Source organism: Schistocerca gregaria, chromosome 3 (assembly GCF_023897955.1).
Source record: "Schistocerca gregaria isolate iqSchGreg1 chromosome 3, iqSchGreg1.2, whole genome shotgun sequence".
In the NCBI taxonomy this organism is placed as follows: Eukaryota; Metazoa; Arthropoda; class Insecta; order Orthoptera; family Acrididae; genus Schistocerca; species Schistocerca gregaria.
This window is the reverse complement of record NC_064922.1, coordinates 664,122,609-664,141,871: the sequence shown is the minus strand read 5'-3', so window position 1 is coordinate 664,141,871 and position 19,263 is coordinate 664,122,609. Positions and strand designations below refer to the sequence as shown.

At 40.8% G+C, this 19,263-nt stretch overlaps 1 protein-coding gene across 3 annotated transcripts in view; it reads right to left on the bottom strand.

Annotated features, from left to right (window-relative positions):
* The window catches only part of LOC126355070 (putative fatty acyl-CoA reductase CG5065), a 281,962-nt gene that overhangs the window by 38,609 nt on the left and 224,090 nt on the right, over positions 1–19,263 (bottom strand). The window lies entirely within an intron of this gene.

The following is a 19,263-nucleotide window of genomic DNA, read 5'->3' as shown; positions in this document are numbered from 1 at the left end:
ACACAGTAACATCCTTTTCCCAGTATCTACTAGAAGATGGATGTATGAAGACAAAAATGATAGAATGAAAATCCTGGTGTTTGGAGCTATTCATTCCTTGTGCAGGGTAGAAAGAGGAATAGCTGGGGAAGTGCAGAAAGGAAGGGCAGAGCTCTCAAACTCCACAACGAGACGGACCCACCTGCCATCAGGGCAAGGGGCGGCAAAGTGAAGGATGAGTAGTTAGACATGATTGGAAGCCAAAGATAGTACACTGGTAAGCATATTACCAGCTTCAGTTCATAGACGATAAAAAGACAGAGTGAGAAGTCAAGATATTACAATTTATTATCAAATCTGCATCATTCAATAGACATGAATGGGCAGTCTGTATTAAATTTACGATATTCATAAGTTTCAGTACAAATAATAAATGTCACTACAACTAATTAAAACAAGTCACACATTTTACTATAAAACCCATTTTTGAGCAAAATATATTTCATCAAACAATGGAAATGCCTGGCTGGATTGTCAACAATATTAGGAAAACTATAGATTTCTGCTCACTGTTAAGATGACCCAATGAGTTGCAGACAGGCACAAGGAAAAAAGAGTTACACATTATAGTTTACAGCCAAAGCCTTCTTCAGCAAAGAAGTTAACACACACTTTCCCACAAGCATACATACCTCATGCATGACTGGACTGCCAGTGATAGTGGTCATGACATCCAGCTTCAGCTATAGTGAGATATCTCAAATATAATGACCTTCATCATAACAACCAGCATGGATTCTGAACACATGAATCATGTGAAACCCAACTCTCACTTTTCTCATATGACATACTGAAAGCCATTGTTCAAGGTAGTCAGTTAGATGCAGTATTCTTGATTTCCCAAAAGCAGTACCACATGTATGCTTATTATCAAAAGTATGGTCATATGTGGTCTCAAGCAAAATATGTGGCGGGATTGAGGATTTTTTCTTATGGAGGATGCAGCATGTGATGGGGAGTCATCAACAGATGTAAAAGTAACTTCGTGTGTGCTCCAGGGAAGTGTGTTGGTACCTTCACTAATCACGGGTTGTATATTAACAATTTTGCAGATAATATTAATAGTAACCATAGAAAATTGATGGAGGATGTAATTATCTATAATGAATTACTAGTCAGATCTTGATAAGATTTCAAAGTAGGGGAAAGACTGGCAATTTACTTTTAATGTTCAAAAATGTAAAATTGTGCACTTCACAAAACAAAAAAACATAATATCCTATGACTACAATATCAGTCAATCACAAATGGAATTGGTCAATTTGTACAAAGACTTGGGTGTAACAAGTTGTAGGTATATGAAATGGAATGAACACAAAGGCACAGTCATAGGTAAAGCAGGTGGCAACTTGTGGTTCATTTGTAGAATAGTAGCAGTAGCAGCAGTAGTAGTGGTATTAGTGTTAAACTATTTACAAGCTGAGACCAACTGAAAATAAGCTAATTCATATACACATATATTTACAGACTTCTAGTTAGAGACAATCATTAGATTTTACTCCTGGTATACAATACTTTTTTTTACAAATAACTTATTAAATAATCTAATGCCACACTGTTCACTCATATCGTACTATCAGTCAGTGCACACACTATACACACATTATTTCATAACACTTCACTCACTACACACACACACACACACACACACACACACACACACACACACACACACACACTGGTGATATCTGGACCATTTTCTGAACTGCAACTTCCCATTTTCTATCCTGAAAACCTGAGTCTGCATCCGTCCATATTGAGTGAGATGTTGAACTCAGAAAGAGGAAGAGGTGTTAGTATTGTGCTATGCATAGCTTGAGGGGAGAGCGTTTCTAGAAAGGAAAAAAGAAGGAAAAAACATAAAGTGAAGATGTTATGTGGAATGTTAGATGTTTTATAATTATAATAATAATAATAATTTATATTATTATTATTTACTTGTATAACATTTTTTACCAAACCTCTACTCCGTTTAATCTAAGTAATCCTTCAATGTATAAAATCTATTGCATAACAAGTACTTTTTACCTGCCTTTTTAAATAAGTGTATTTTTGCAATTTCTTTAATCTCTTTTGGTAATTTATTGTACAGATTATTCCTTGGTAGAAGATGCTGTTTTGAGTTTTATGTTTACTTTTTCTTGGTAACTGTAAGTTGTCTCTATCTCTTGTTGCATGGTCATGGACAGAGCGGTTTGTGCAGTAATTACCAATGTTATTTTTGATGTGTACAACTGAGTGGTAAATGCATTCACATGGAGCAGTTAAAATCCCGTGTTTTGAACAGATCTTTACAATGAGCTTGATTAGTATTTTTGGTTATTATTGTATGGCTCTTTTCTGGAGTTTGAAAATTGTGTTCATATTTTGTGAATTTGTTCCCCATAAAAGAATACCATAGCAGACAACTGAGAGTACATATGAATCATACGTAACTGAATGACACTGCATGTTACACACTGATGATAGTGCAGTGTTGATAGGTCATGTCAACCATGATCAACACCATTTTTGGACTCTGATTGCTCTGCCGAGCCTCCATGTTAGTTTTTAGTTCTGTTCTGTATCGCAAGCTGTGTACACATATATGACTTACTGCAAAATATATCTCTATGTGGAATTTAATGGGGATAGTTATTGCATTCACCTGATAATCATATCCTGTTCCTGTATGGTGACCCCGAAGTTTCTACGTCTTCCACGACTTCCGTGCCGGGTGTTGTAAATCAACAGGTTTGCGCATGACGCCATGGCTACCTCACCTAATGATTTGTTTGAAGATTTGGAAGCACAACAATGGTTGCCAGATATCTTTATTCCTTTGCCAATGAGCAATTCTACATAAATTCTAAGTGATTCACGATCTCCAGCCACGCTAACTTCAAACTTTGTCACTCTACAATGGTCGAGTGCTATGCCGCTAACACAAACAATGGACTCGGGTATCATGTCGCTGGACTGTGCTCGCCAACATGTGAAGTGAATAATATTCAGAACTGTGTACCTACTGATCGATCATATAAAGCTCAAGGTGATCTACATTCGCAGACATACTTTGACTCTCAACCGACTGCAACAACAGTTACTGTCGTGCCGTGTGCAGCACTGCCATTATTGAAAAATGCACCTGACCACTATCAACCATGACCTGTTCTGGTTTTGCCTCATTGGCAAACTAATCAAGAACATTTTAGTGCACACAATTTTCCATGCCCACTTAAGAAGAATTTAAACTTTGGTCATACAAGTTACCGACCGCCCCCCCCTCCCCTCCAAACTCGCACTTGCATGGGGCCCCGGTTTCGGTCACTCAGCCGTTCGCCTCTCCCACAGTACCGCCTGTGTCTGCCACACTGGCCTTCCGCAATATGTCCAGGGTGGGTCAATTCAATTCAGTACCTGTAATCTCTGGAACAGTTTACGGGACCCCCGCACATATTGCACAACCGCTCATTCCCATGGTACTAACCGTGCCAGCCGCGTCATGTTTTTACAACGCATCAAGGAGAATGCAACCCACTGTTGCTACAGATGTGCTGGCCAGTAACACACCTACACCCACTGTGCCAGTCTGCTGTACAGCCTTTCCTACCACAGACCAGCGGGTTTTCCAAGGGACACCGACGCTGCTTTCATACCCTGCCCCTGGTCATCTGACAAAGTTGCCTCCTTTATGTGAGGACAACTCTGTATCATGGTTTGCACTTGTTGCGCATCTTTTCGAGCTGCATCATGTGTCTGATGACAACTCTAAATTCCTGTGTCTTGTCACACACCTCCATGATCACTCAAACTTAATTTGCGATCTACTCCTCTCGTCACCGCCTCCACCGAAGTTCAATGCCTACTCTGTGGGCGGTATGGTCCACCAAATTGCCTACCAACCTACAGATACACCTGCTACCACACTCCCTTGAGTCAATCAGCTCTCATCTCTGCATCGCAGACCAGCTGTATGCATTGCTACAACACAAACCAGCTCACCACTCATCGCTGGTAGGGACAACTGCTCCTGTTTGTCAGCCGTCTGCTGGCAGAGGCAGAGCTTGCTCCACATCTGCGCTTTCTACACCACCTCGCAGTATTTGCTCACTTTCACCATCGTCTGAACATTCCAGGATCACCCACACACCATATGTACCAGTATACATGCCAGAACAAATTGTCAAGGACAAGCCTCCTCTGCTGCCGCTGACACCACAACCACCACATCCAGCTCATCCATACTGCTGGTACCACAAGGTTTTCAGTGATAATGCTAAGAAGTGCCAGTTACCTTGCCAGCACCCAAGCTGACCGCAGGACCTAAAAGATGCCAAGTTCTGCAGGGGACCTCACAGGTGTCCCCATACATTAGTCTCTGTCCATTTGTCCTCCCGGCTGAGCGGTCGTTAATACGTGACTGACATTTCATCATGGCTCATTTTCCTAGTTGACACTGGTGCTGACGTGCCTATCATACCTACATTGATGGTTCCCCCCATCTTTTCACCGACGAGGTCACTTCTGCGAGCTGTCAATGCATCAGCATTACAAACCTCATGCTCTGTCAAAGTTAAGGTACACATATCTCCTTCTATGTGTTTTCCGTAGACTTTCTACATCGATGAACCAATTCCCGGTATGGATTTTTTGTTCCATTACAAATTCTCTCCGAAGGTGTTTCAGAGCTCAGTGCTACACCACTCCACTAACACTCAGATACTGTGCTCCCGCACTTATGTTCCACATTCTGTTTCTCTCGCGACATGTGAGTTAGTACACGAGTGCTCCACCAGTGACATTGTGACCTGCGCGACCTGTCAGAATATGACTCGACGGGACAACTCTTCTGGGAAAATGACGAGCTGAAACAACGAATAGCACACACTTACAATGAGCTTGTCGCAGCTCGAACCTTGCTACTGAAAAAACCGGTCCACAGTGCCGCCACCTAACCTTGTTTTTCCAGCAGGCACCAACTCGGACAGTCAGAAGGTTAGTCCAAAAACATTAATTGCATGTGACAATTCACATCGGGTAGACACTGTACCCCCAACACACTCACTACATTCAGTGCCATGTGTTTCAAACAGTGCTTCTAATGACAGTCGCACGCATGATGTGTCCACACCCATCATGCAGGCAGCCGCCCCGCATGTTGATAAACATTCTCCCTCTCTTGCACGCCAACCACGTGACTCAGCAGCCATCACTGTACCCCACATGACACCAGTGCCTCTCTCACCCATGCTGGTTACCCAAGGCAAGGATAACAACGAACAGTTGATGCGTGTCCCAACCTGTTCCATGCTGCACATGCATCTGACCTCTCCAAACAAGCACACGTCGCGCTCACATAATAGGCATGTGACTTTCGTGCTGCCTTTTCCCACCCACGCCAATGGTTATGCCTCGTCGCACACCACTGATCTGAAACTTCATGTCAGGATGTTGCTCAGTCTTGAGCACAGTTTTCAGTTCCTTCCACCACTGACAGAATGGCACACAAGATAATTACTACCACCAGCCCTCCTATTAGGCACAAGGTTAGACGCACCACATTAAGTTGCGTGCCACCCAGCAGCAAATTAACAAACTTTTGGAGGCAGGTCTCCTACAACCGTCGGACAGCAACTGGTCTTCACTGATTCACCTCATCCCCAAACATGACAGTTCTTATTGAGTGTGTGGTGATTACAGATGCTTAAACACTCATGGACAATTACCGCATGCTGAACATAAACAATTTCACTCGTATGTTATCAGGCCCCACAATCTTCAGTGTGATTGACTGTAAACGTGCCTATCACTAGATTCCTGCAGTGCCAGAAGGCATTCCAATGACACCTATTATCAAGCCGTTTGGTTTGTTCCAATACAACTTCATGTCGTTTTGCCTGAAAAATGCGGCACAAATATGGCAACATTTCATCGACTCAATCTTACGACAATTTGAGTTTTGCTTTGCATATCTGGATGACATACTCATTTTCAGCAACTTGGCTGATTAACACGAAAATCATTTATACAAGGTCCTCCAGACCTTGAACTCCAACGGCATCAAGGTCAACAAGGACAAATTCCAATTGCACCCGTCCTCTGTCACATTTTTGGGTTACACCATCTCCACAGATGGAATACAGCCTCCCAAATCTCACGTGCAGGACATCACATCACTGCTGCCCCTGGCCACTTACAAAGAACTCTAATGTTTCTTGGGTACAATAAATTACTACCGTCGGCATCTGCCTTCAACCACCACCGTGCAGGCCCTGGTGACAGACTCGCTGTCGGATAAACAGACTTCAGGCCTTAAACCAGTTCGCTGGACTAAACCTATGCTGGAGATCTGCAAGGCTCTAAAAACCTCCTTAGGTCACACTGTGACACTCACTCATCCCGACCCGTCGGCCGAGTTGTTCATCACTATGGACACCAGCGACATCGCGGTGGGGGCAGTACTACAGCAACGCAAGGGCGACATGGTTTCTCTCCTTCATTCTTCTCTAAAAAGCTGTCTACAGCTCAGAACAAATATTCCACTTTGATAGGGAACTTTTGGCGCTCTATGAAGCCATCAAACACTTTCGCCCCGATGTCGAGGGACACTCTTTCTTCATCCTCACCAATCACAAATCACTAGCAGAGACTTTCAGCAACCATCCCGAGGACTCACCCCCTCAGTGTTTCTGCCACTTTGATTTAGTCTCTCAATTCACAACAGATGCTGACTACATCAAAGGCACAGGAAACATCCCCACTGATTTTTTTCTCGCAGATCAGTCCTGTCTCACACATCATCGACTTATCCAACCTGGTCGCTCTCCAGTCCTCCGATGAGGAATCTGAGCTCTCCTCTCAGATCCTCAAACATCTCTTGTGTTTTCCAAAGCTATGTTCCCCAGCAGTTTGGACAAGGTGTGATGCGATTATTCTAGCCGCACCATGTGGCCTTTGCTCCCGTCCACATTGCACCGGCAAGCCTTCGACACCTTGCATTACCTTGCTCACCCTGCCATCCGCGCCACTATATGGCTCATATCCGAGTGTTTCGTTTGGAAAAATATTAAATGGGACTGTCAGACCTGGGCACGCAGCTGCATCCCCTGTCAACGCAACAAAATCAGCCGCCACACCACCCCTACACTAGGCAAGTTTGACATTCTGCAAGCACGATTTAGACATATACATATTGACCTTATCGGTCCACTACCACCATCTGAGGACCACAGAAATATTCTCTCCACAATCGACCACATGTCTCACTGGATGGAAGCTGTTCCTTTACCCAACATCACCCCTGAAACCGTGGCCAAGGGTTTCATCTCCTCATGGATTGACAAGTTCAGTTGCCCAACCACCATCACCACCAACCAAGGTCGGCAGTTTGAGTCTGCCCTGTTCACCGTTTTATGTAATATCTGTGGCATTAAAAAAATTCATACAACTGCCTACCACCTGCAAAGCAACGGGTTAGCTGAACGGTGGCACCGCACCCTCAAAACTGCCCTCAGGTGCCACAACTACCTCTGGTTTGAGGCGCTTCCGTGGGTGTTACTCGGTCTCTGTTCGACCTTTAAACCAGACTTACAGAGAACCATCCTTGAATTCATTTTTGGGGAGAACCCAGTCATATCAGGGGAACTTAGGAACTTATCCTGCCTCAAGCACCTGAGTATCCCCCCCCCCTCCACAGATTTCATTAGTCGCTTGCACACTCACTTCAAACATGCACGACTACACCCACCTATCAGACATTCCCCGCTAGACACTTACGTGCCAACTGCACTCAACACTTGCTCCCATGTTATGCTCAGGGATGGTTCCATTAGACAACCCCAGCAATCATCCTACCTCGGCTCCTCTAAAGTACTCCGGTGGGATGAGACAATGTTCAACATTATGGTTAAAGATCGTCCTCAAACTGTTTCATTGCACAGGCTTAAACCTGCTTTCATGGACTCCGGCACCTCTCTGCCATCTCAGTCGGATCCTCCTAATGACTTTTCCCCCGTGGAGCATGAAAATGCTTTGTCTCATCCCACAGTGCTGTTTTCTCCAACCCATGACTCGTCATCGCCATTCGCAGGTTTTCCAGGCAAGTCACCATCCACCCCATGTTAGGGGTTCACCACCACTTCACCCTCTGCAGAGACTCACTCTCCCACATTCAACCTGTGATGCAACATGCCACCACACCACATGGACAACATGTCGATCGTCATCTTTGGTGACCCTGTGCTTGTGCTCCTAACAGACACTGTGGTCTCGCCATCTAATGGACAGTTAAATATTAGTGTGCTGCAGGCCGTTCCACATGCCTGCTCTTGGGCCAGGCAACACATTGTCCGCCCCCGCTGGTTAACCGACTACGAGGTGGACCTGCTGCCAGTTGCTCTGCCTCCGCACCGACTGAGATGGAAATCCCAGTCGTGTGCCTGCCGACTCGCACATACTACCACCAACCCCAACGCCCACATGACCTCCGCTCATGCCTCACCAGTGGTACTTCGTAGCCGCATGGGATTAGCCAGGCGGTCTAAGGCGCTGCAGTCATGGACTGTGTGGCTGGTCCTAGTGGAGGTTAGAGTCCTCCCTCGGGCATGGGTGTGTGTGTTTGTCCTTAGGATAATTTAGTTAAGTTGTGTGTAAGCTTAGGGACTGATGACCATGGCAGTTGAGTCATAAGGTTTCACACACATTTGAACATTTTGACATTTTGTACTTCATACTGAGGGGGGGGGGGGGGGGGAGGCTGTGTGGCATCGATAGGTCATATCGACCACGATTAACACTATCTTTGGACTCTGATTGCTCTGCCGAGCCTCCATGTTAGTTTTTTTAGTTCTGTTCTGTATTGCAAGCTGTGTACACATATTTGACTTACTGCGAGATATATCTCTATGTGGAATTTAAAGGGGATAGTTGTTGCATTCAACCAATAATCATATCCCATTCCCATAATAGGATTCTAAGGGCATAACATGCTGATGACATTCTGTTTGCAAGTACGTTTGTGTGTTCACACCGCTTCAACTGAGAATCAATATTCATTCCTAGAAATTTTGCATTTGTTATGCAGTCTACAGAGGTGCCATCTGCATTTAATTTAACACTGTCTTTTGTCCTCTTCACACTGAAATTCATGGCATTAATTTTCTGTATGTTCAATGTCACTTTATTGCTTATTGACCAATCGTAAACTTCCTTGAGAGTTTCATTTGCTTTCTCGGCAAGGAGTTCTCTTGTTTTCTCAATGACTATAATAATACTGTCATCAGCGAAGAGAATTTTTTCACCATGAGTAACACTACCGGTAAAGTCATTGATGTATATCAGGAATAGTATTGGTCCTAATATAACCCCTATATTAATGTATTTTGGTTCTGATAAGAGTTTTACTAAAAGTTTAGATCTATTTGAATATGTGTTATCTCTACTCTTTGTACCCTATCTGATAGGTATGATTGAAGCCAGTCATTAGCTACCCCCCCCCCCCCCTATTCCTAATACTTCTAATTTATTTAACAGAATCTTGTGTTCGGCTGTATCAAACACCTTAGAAAGATCCACACTCATCTTTATCAAGAGCATCAAGTACAACTTTTGTGAATTCTACTATGGTTTACTCCATATTTTTGCCTCTTCGGAAACCAAACAGTGATTTGCTTAAAAGATTGTATTTATTTGGGTAATTGATTAATCTGTCTTTCATAATTGCATCTATTATTTTTGAGAATGCTGACAGCATGGAAATGGGCCAGTAATTTTCTATGTTTTCTGCAATTCTTAAGCAAAGGTACAACTCTTGCCTGTTTTAGCTTCTCTGGAAATGTGATGTGAAGGATTCCTTTATTATATTTGTTAAGGGGTCTTGTATAATCCCTATGTATTGTTCCAGTACACACATTGGTACTTCATCTAAGCCTACTGATATTTTATTTTTTAGTTTTTGAACAGTTTTATTGACTTAATTCTCTGTGGTTGGAAGTAACATCATTGTATTTAGTGCAACGTTAATTACAGGTGTTATATTTGTTTTGGGGAATTATTGCTGTAACTTCTCTGCAATACTTGAAAAATGCTTATTTACATAGTTTGCTAAGTGTTGTGGATCATTTATTACCTTATCCCCCTCCCTTAGCAGTATGTTATCCTGCGTTTGCCTCTCCCCATTTCCTTTTTTGTAACATCCCAAACTGCTTTGCTTTTATTCTCTGTGTTATATAAATTTTTTTGTCATTAAATGACTTTTTTGCTGCACTCAGCACCTTCCTATAGATCTTTTTGTATCTATGATAGAACTTTAAGAATTCTGGATCATTGTGAATCTTTTTCATGGAACTGAGGTGTTTTAAGTGTTTGGGAGGACTTCTTAATACCTGCTATTATCCATCTGTTTTTGTGAGATGTTGCTGCACACATGCATACTTTTGGAAATGCCTTTTCAAAGTTCAATTTAAACAATGTGGAGAATTTAGAGAATTTCATGTTCACATTGGTTTCCTTATACACTTCATCCCAGCTTTGTTTTTCTAGTTTCTAGTTGTTTGAAAAATCTTTTATTTTGATTTCTGATAGATGTCGTTTGTAGGCTTGGAGTTTAGGGAATGACTCGATGCATAATTTTACTGTTTTTATTTGACAGAGATGGTCTGACAGTCTGAGATCTTTTACAGCTACATCACATTTTTTCTTGCCCATATTTGTGGCCACATGGTCAATTACCAGTCATTGTAGTAACCCTTGTTGCACTATTGACCAATGGAGACATGCCAAAAGTTTGAAGGATATTTATGAAGGTGCTGCTGGATTCATTTATGATGTTAGTGTTAATGTTAATGTCCCCACACATAATTATGTTGACATTTGTACTTGAAACTTTATCTAGAACTTCTGACAATTTATTGAAAAAAGTGTCCACACTACCACTAGGAGATCTATACACACACACAAAAGGATTAATTTCTTGGCAATATCAAGCCCTGTTAGTTCAATAGCTGATATTTGAAAGTGTTTGTCTTTACTTACCATACTGAGGTAGTGTCTTGATTTGAACTGTGTTCCTTTTCTGATATAAATGTGGGATCCTCCACACCTTGAAGTAGTTCTGCAGTAAGAGTTTGCCCTTTCATACAATGATAATATCACATGTTGGATTTCTATATCTCTACACCAGTGCCCAGTATTACAAAGTACTGTATATTTCAAAGATTGCAGGTCAACTTCAAATAGTTGTATTTTATTTTTTATTGATTTCATGTTTTGATGGAGGATTGTTAAGTCTGTGAAGTGCACCATGTTACTCTTTCCAATGGTATGTTTTTCTTAATGATGTCTGGTATGTGTGATATTTGAAGTGTTGAAATCTGTCTTGTGAGTGATTGTTTCAGTATTTTTTAAACTGCTGAAGATACTCTTTAGGCAGGGGAACCTGTAGCCTGGATTTATCCTAAAAAAGGCCTACTTTTCCTACCTATGACAACAGATATTTGATCATGTGTGGCCCAAGATCCGCCCCCTATACTTTCATGAATCAACTGTACCAATCTTCCCTTCCGAGACCTGTTTAGGTGTAGGCCATGCCTAATGAAACCCCATCTTTTGATAGTCCTGATGGGCACCAGAGAAATATGAGCAAAGTTGGCTGTCCTCAGAGCCATCCCTAACCCCACACTGATTCACCTCACAGCTCCATCAAGGTGTGGTTGATCATGACACCGGAACAGCTCAACAAAGTGTATGCTGGTGCCATGAGTCAGGGAAGCTATTTTGTCCAAGTCACCCCTGTCCAAACTGTTTCTCACCCCACCCACTATACTAGGGGAATGCAATCAGTCCACAAGGGCGACTGCATACAAAACACTTTTGCAATCAATCCTAGAAAATTGCACAAGTGTGTGAGACCTGTGTACCACATGCAAGATTTCAAAACCTGTGGTGTCTTGAAATAGCCATTGAAAATTATAACAATACTTTTTGTGTTAGTTAGTTCAGTGTGCCATGTCTTTGGCACTTTTTTTGTCTTTCTTGTCATTAGTCCAAATAGGACTACCTAGGGATATTGTACTAATACAAAAAAGGGCAGCAGGAATGACCGACCATAGGTTTGTTTAACCCATGAGAGTATCACAAAGGTGCTGAGAGAACTAAAATGGCAGGATATTGAAGATAGATGTAAACTATCCTGTGAAAACTTACTTTGAAAGCTTTTAGAATGAACTTTAAGTTTTGAATCTAGGAATTATATCGCAATCCTCCACATATTGCACCAATAGGGGTTATGAAAACAAGATTAGACTAATTACAATACACATACAGAAATTTAAGCAATCATTCTTCCTGCACTCCATACATCAATGGAACAGAAAAAAGCCCTGGTGACTGGTGCCATGGGACATATCCTCTGTTGTGCACTTCACAGTGGTCTGCAGAGTATAGATGTAGATGTAGATTATGGGCTTCTCTTATGAATCTGTCACTATTCTTCTTCTCTGCTTCCTTTACTTTTTTCTGTTTACCTTTTTAGCCTTCAAATAATCACAATGAACCATGTGCTTGGTTTCATAGTCTGTGGCTGCCTTGGTACAGCCATTTAAGATTATAATAATTTTTTACAATAGTTGGTTCAGGGTGTACCACATCTTTTCTTTGATAATTTTTTTGTTTTTCTTTTGCTTTGACTGGTAGCATATATCATCAAATTTGGTTTTCAATGTCTAGAATGGGCAGTTTAATACATCTGTAGGTACCATTTATGTAATTTTCAGTTGCCAGTCAATGCTGGACAATGCATCTCTGAATGCATTTAGTTTTCCCATTGTGGTTACTCTGCTATGGAGTTCATAGCCTGTTTGTCACGTACTTGACTGTTGATTTCTCATATCCTTCATGCATAGTTCCACAGTTAGTGCAGTGTGATCTACTAGCACTGGATCAAATAGATTTATTTTGTAATCGCAGCTATATGTGTTCATAATAAGGGTTTTCAGAAAGGCATCATCACTTGTTGGAAGTCTGTTTGCCACAAAGAGCACACTTATATCTACCAGAATTTACACTTCTGTTCTCTATATGTATGTTAAAATCACAAACAATGTTACTGTTGATATAAGATATGTCAGGTGACAAAACAACATACAATTTGTATCAAAGTTTTCAAAATTTCCTTCAGGCAAAGGGTACACAGATAGATTAAGGTGAAGGGAAATAAGAAGTAAAACGAATAGTACAATTAGAAGTAGGATGAAAGAGGAGGAGTAAAAACTAGAGTGAGAGAGAGAAATGTGGTGTGAATGGGGGGGGGGGGGGGGGAGGGAGATAAACAGTGAAAAACAATAAAGAATTTGACTTTGCAAATAAATTAATTAAATTAACAGTTAAAAAAGAAAAGTTGCAATAAATAAAATTAAATAAGGAATAATAATTATGATAATAAAAAAGGATAAAGGAGGAGTGGGATTGTATGTTAATAGATGTTAAGTCCAAGAGGGTGGCAGGAAGTGATGATATGTTGGGAAGCAAGTTTTCATCTTCAGAGTTCAGGCAAACTATTATTGGGTGGAGGATCCAAATAGTTTGTGCTGTATAGCAAGCATTTAGGACCTTAGCCATCCTATAGAGTGGGGATCTCCAAAAACCAGCCCTTGGACCACATCTGGCCCATGAAACAATTTAATCTGATGCACAGATGAGTGAAAGTTTTTTAAAGTAGTGTGAGATTTTCCAGCTCATTTAGGAGACGTTGCTAGGAGCACAGCCATCAATTTCTCATAAATAACATAAATGCCACCACAAGAGCTGTACCTGTTGTTGACTGTGACTTCTTGGCTGTGCTCCTACTGCAAGACTTTATTTTTATTATTATTTTCCAAATACACGTACAGTAGGGCTGTCAAAACTAAAAAGACAACAGTGACTGTGAATGTCACATCACTGATACAATGTTGATGGTGAAATGTTTCATTACAGAGAAAGACAGAAAATCAATGTGTTTTTCCTGTAAGAAAATTATTACTGTTATTACTGCTCTTAAGGAATATGAAAAAAGGTATGGTACACACTTTGACGAATAGAACAAGGTATGTGAATAAACTCAAAACATTGAATGTGGAATTTGTTTTCAACAATTTTTTTTTTTTTTTTTTTTTTTTTTTTAGGGAACATGTGCAGGAAAGTAGAACAATGACAAAAACAAGTTTATGACCTGCCAGTGACATCATCACACAAAGGTAACCAGTAACCATTCACCAATGGCAGTTACATAAAAAGGCGCATTTTAACTACATCTGAAGAACTGTTTCCTCACAAAACCAAACAATGAAAAAGTATTGACTCTTACAGCAAATACAGCAGCATGTTGATTTGAAGATATTGCTTGTAATTTGCCTGATCAGTTACAGGAAAGTATCTAAGTTTGTTGGTACTCAATATCCTGGACAAATCTATAGACAATTCTGATACTGCTGAAGTCTTATTGTTTTTGGAGTTATTAACACAGACTTTGAAGATACTGAAGAACCACCAGATCTGGTTTCCTTTCATGGTACAACCAAAGCTGACAATATCTTTCAAAGGGTACAGTTCACTTTATCTGAGAAATACACCCTTCCTCTTTGTTGGCTGAAATGTTTTACAACAGACTGGAGTGGGGGAGGGGGGTCACATAATATGCAGGTTTTGTTGGAAGAATGTAATCAGAAAATGAAGCCAGTGATGTTATTTGTGGCAATACACTGAGTTGTTCATCAGGAAGTGCAAAGTCAGTGGATATGCCCTGTGTGATGAACTCTGATTTCTTTTGTCAATTCCATCTGACATCATAGACTGAAACACCATCAATTCAAGTCTTAAGTCCTCCCTAGAAAAGGATAAATGTCTGTCAAATGATCCCCCTTACCACATGGCACTAAAATGTTTAATATGTGCTAAAATTTTGTCAAGCTTCATTTCGCAGAGGACAGACTCTGAAATGTTTCAGAATGAGGAAAACATCCTTTGGAAAGCCTATCAGTCAAACTTTAAGGGGAGAAGAATATTATTTGTGGCCTTTATACACATGTTAAGGCTATCAGATAAAAACTGATAATCTCTGAACACAGAGTCCGGCAGAAAATTTTCTCACACTTTACCAGTTAGATAGTTAGAGTTTTCCACTCTTGTTTGCAATCAAACTTTGTGGTGATGGGAAAAAGAGTTCCATCTCAGGTACTCATATTTAGATGGTTGTTCCACGGAGAACCAAATTATCCAGAATCTCTTTTCTAGTGAAGTGGAAGATGTTCACGTAACACTGCAAATGGAAATCCTTGATCTGCAAGGGTGATAACACCATGATGGTGAAGTTTAAAGAAGGAAGCCTTGTTCAGTTTTACAAGTTTCTTCCACAAGAAAATTACATCATCGATCTGCAAGGCTGATGACACCATGATGGTGAAGTTTAAAGAACGAAGCCTTGTTCAGTTTCACAAGTTTCTTCCACAAGAAAATTACCCTAAGTTAAAAGAGGTTTGTTCTCTGTATTTGGCACTTACCCACAGGCATGGCAAACATTTACTTTGCTGAGATTTACAAAATCAAAATATAGAAATAACCAGAGAAACTAACAGTAATGTCATATATTACTCATACAACAGATAAAGCTGATCCAGAGTTTGGGAAAATTTCAGATTCAAAAATTTTGTATATACCACTAAGTGTACCAAAGAATAACACAGAGTAACTAACATTTTAACTGAATATTATGCTTGTATTAAACATCAGTAAATTTCATCATAATTTTCTTCTTTACTTTCTGGGAAAATGTGTTAACCATCACCACTTAGATTCAAAACTTCATGTGTGGCCCTCTTGCTCTGTTCTTCCTTCCATTTACCAGTGGTGTTGGTAGTGCTGGAGTATGTGCATGGGGCATTGCTGTAGGAACAATTGCAAGGATTGGAAGCTTGAGGTGGGGACTATGGTATGTCATATCATCTAACAAGGATGTGATGAGGTGAGGAGTGTTAGGGAAGGCAACAGCGTGTGATGTGTGGAGGATATTCTGTATCCATATCCACATCTACATCCACATATATACTCTGCAAACCAGCTTCAGGTGTGTGGCAGAGGGTATGTGCCTTTGAACCAGTTATTAGGGTTTCTTCCCATCCATTCACATATGGAGTACAGGAAGAATGATTGTTTGAATGCCTCTGTGCAAGCAGTAATAATTCTAATCTTATCTTCATGACACTTACGTGAGCAACAAGTAGGGAATTGCAGTATATCCCTAGAGTAATCATTTAAAGCTGGTTCTTGAAACTTTCTTAATAAACTTTCTCTGGATATTTTATGTATATCTTCAAGAGTCCTCCAGCTCAGTTCCTTCAGTATCTCTGAGACATTCTCCCAATAACAAACAAACCTGTGATCATTCACACTGCTCTTCTCTATATACATTCAATATTCCCTTTTAGTGAAACTTCCTGGCAGATTAAAATTGTGTGCCACACCAAGACTTGAACTTGGGACCTTTGCCTTTCGCAGGCAAGTGCTCCTCCAACTGAGCTACCGAAGCACGACTCAAGCCCCGTCCTCACAGCTTTACTTTTGCCAGTACCTCGTCTCCTACCTTCCAAACTTTACAGAAGCTCTCCTGTGAACCCTGCAGAACTAGCACTCCTGAAAGAAAGGATATTGCGGAGACATGGCTTAGCCACTGCCTGGGGGATGTTTCCATGATGAGATTTTCACTTGGCACACAGTTTAGCAAAAAAACAATCAATTTTTCCATTTTGTTTCTGTCATTCATGGAGTTTAATGTGACCTTTCCAATTTCTTTTATATTAACCCTCTTTGATTTTGTGTTCATCTTTCCCTGTGAACCTCATCCAGTCTTCCTGCAGTTGATATTAGCTGTCTGGAGAGGGCATATAACTACTTATTGGTATATCATGTGGAAGATGTTATGATTCAAAAGTTTTTTGACTGCTATGGAAACTTTTCCCTCTGTGGTGATCCTTCCTCATTTGACCCTGTCAATACAGTAGTTCATCAGCAAGTATATAGCCTGTTCAAAGCATTTTTATGCTTTAACTGGAGTAATAAATGACTCTGATCTTATGTGAAATGGCCTGCCAGCCTTTGCATAAGTCAATATTGCTGCTTCATATGCTCTAGCTTTGGATGTAGTCACCTGTGACTGACAGTATCATATGATATCACTGAATACAAGGCTGTTATTCTAGTGTTCTACTCTTTGCTGGATGAGACCCATGGAGAACAGTTTATAGAATGGTTGTGTAAGAAATTCTTATCCAGTACCATAGATGTTCACTGAAGCCTACAAGACATTCAGAGAGCCCTGACAGATTACTTAACTTACAGAAATGGTGCACAAGATACTGAAAATGCCATTCCATAGGATACAGCATATAATTTATCCATAACATCATAAATTCACCATATTATGGTTTGAATCCCAAGCATAAAGTTTTGCCCTCCTGCCCTGAGAAGTTCAAGCAGTGCTAAACAGCAGAATGTCCAAACCACAAGCTTTTTGTTCTACTTCTGATCATTCTGCATGCATAGTATTTGTCTATTCCAGCAGTGCCCACATCACAAATAGATGTGGATGTATTATACATATTATGCACTATGAGAATATACATCGAGAGACATTGCAGGTCGATTTCATCATTGCCAGTTAACAGGTCCATTTTCAACTGGAAATCAGAACACTAGCAACAGCCACAGCAATCCAACAGCAACACAAGGCTGGCTGCATATGAACTGTCACCTGTTCTGACAACAAGGGCCTGGTACATTTGTGGCACATACCATTTAGTCATATGCTGACTCAAAATTACAGTGTTCACTTGATGAAAAGTTAAGATTCTTTAGTTTAATACTTTTGGATTTACAGTTGTTGTTTCCATTGGGACAATACACTGGTGTTCAAAACTTAAGGATGAAAGTAACTTTCACATGATGCATCACTGGCAAGTAACATAACTCAATGAAACTTGGACCATACAAAGAAAGAACTGCTGCAGTATAGTACAAAAGGTAACATAAAGAAATTCACAATCAGATGAACACTATATTTAAAGACAATAATTACACAGAAATCAACATGATTTATGATGGTCCCTCTGGACATAATAAAAGGCAAGGCATTTCTCTTAATAGGGTGTATGATCACAATGGATGGTTGTGCATGTTCTGCAACATGCTGCCATGCTCGTCACAATGTAGTAAGGAGTCCTTGCGGTGTGGCATTCCATTCATACACCAGTGGGGATTCCAACTGCTGGATGGTTGTTAGTGCATGCAGACATGCTGCAGTTCACCTACCCAATGCATTCCACAAGTGCTTGATGGGATTTAAGTCATGGGAGTGGGCAGTCCAGTCCATCACTGAATATCCTCTAATTCCAAGCAAGAGCTCCTCCACCTGCGCTGTTTGATGAAATCTCAGATTGTCATCCATAAAAATCAAGTCATTGCTGTATGCATACCTGAAAATATACACGAGGGAAGGAATACAATGTCACAATAAAGTTGATCAGTGAGCAAACTATGTTCAAAAGATTTAAAGGTTAGCATACCCATGCAACTTTATGCCTCCCCACATCATAACACTTGGTCCACCAAAACCACCACATTTGACAATGAATATGGCAGGAGGTAGGAACACATAAAGCATCATGAACATTTAAAACATTATCATTTTGATGGTCCAGGTGTTACAGTATGGGGAGGCATAAGCTTACAATTGCATAATGATCTCCAAATCTTTGAAAACAGTACACTCAGCAGACAATGTTATTGTGACACTGTACTCCTTTCCCAAGTGTGAATTTTTAGAGGTGCATTCAGTCTTGACTTCATTTTTATGGATGATAATGCATGACCACATTGAAAAAGTGTACGTGGACGACTTCTTGAAATGGGAGGATGTTCGGTGAGTGGACTGGGCTTCTTGTTCCTGAATTCAAATCCCAATGAAAATGTGTGGGATGCATTGGGGAGGCATACTGCAGGATGTCCACATGCACCAACATCCATCCAGCAGTTGTCAACTATGCTAGAAAAGACGGAATGCTCTACGACAAGAACACCATACAATCTTGAGGCCAGTAAGGGAGCACCTTGCAGAACATGAATTGTACACTAATGCACAAAACATAGCACCCATTGAAATTCATCATCAGGTCTGTAAGATCTACATGCAGAACATCAGGAGCAAACAGATAGCAC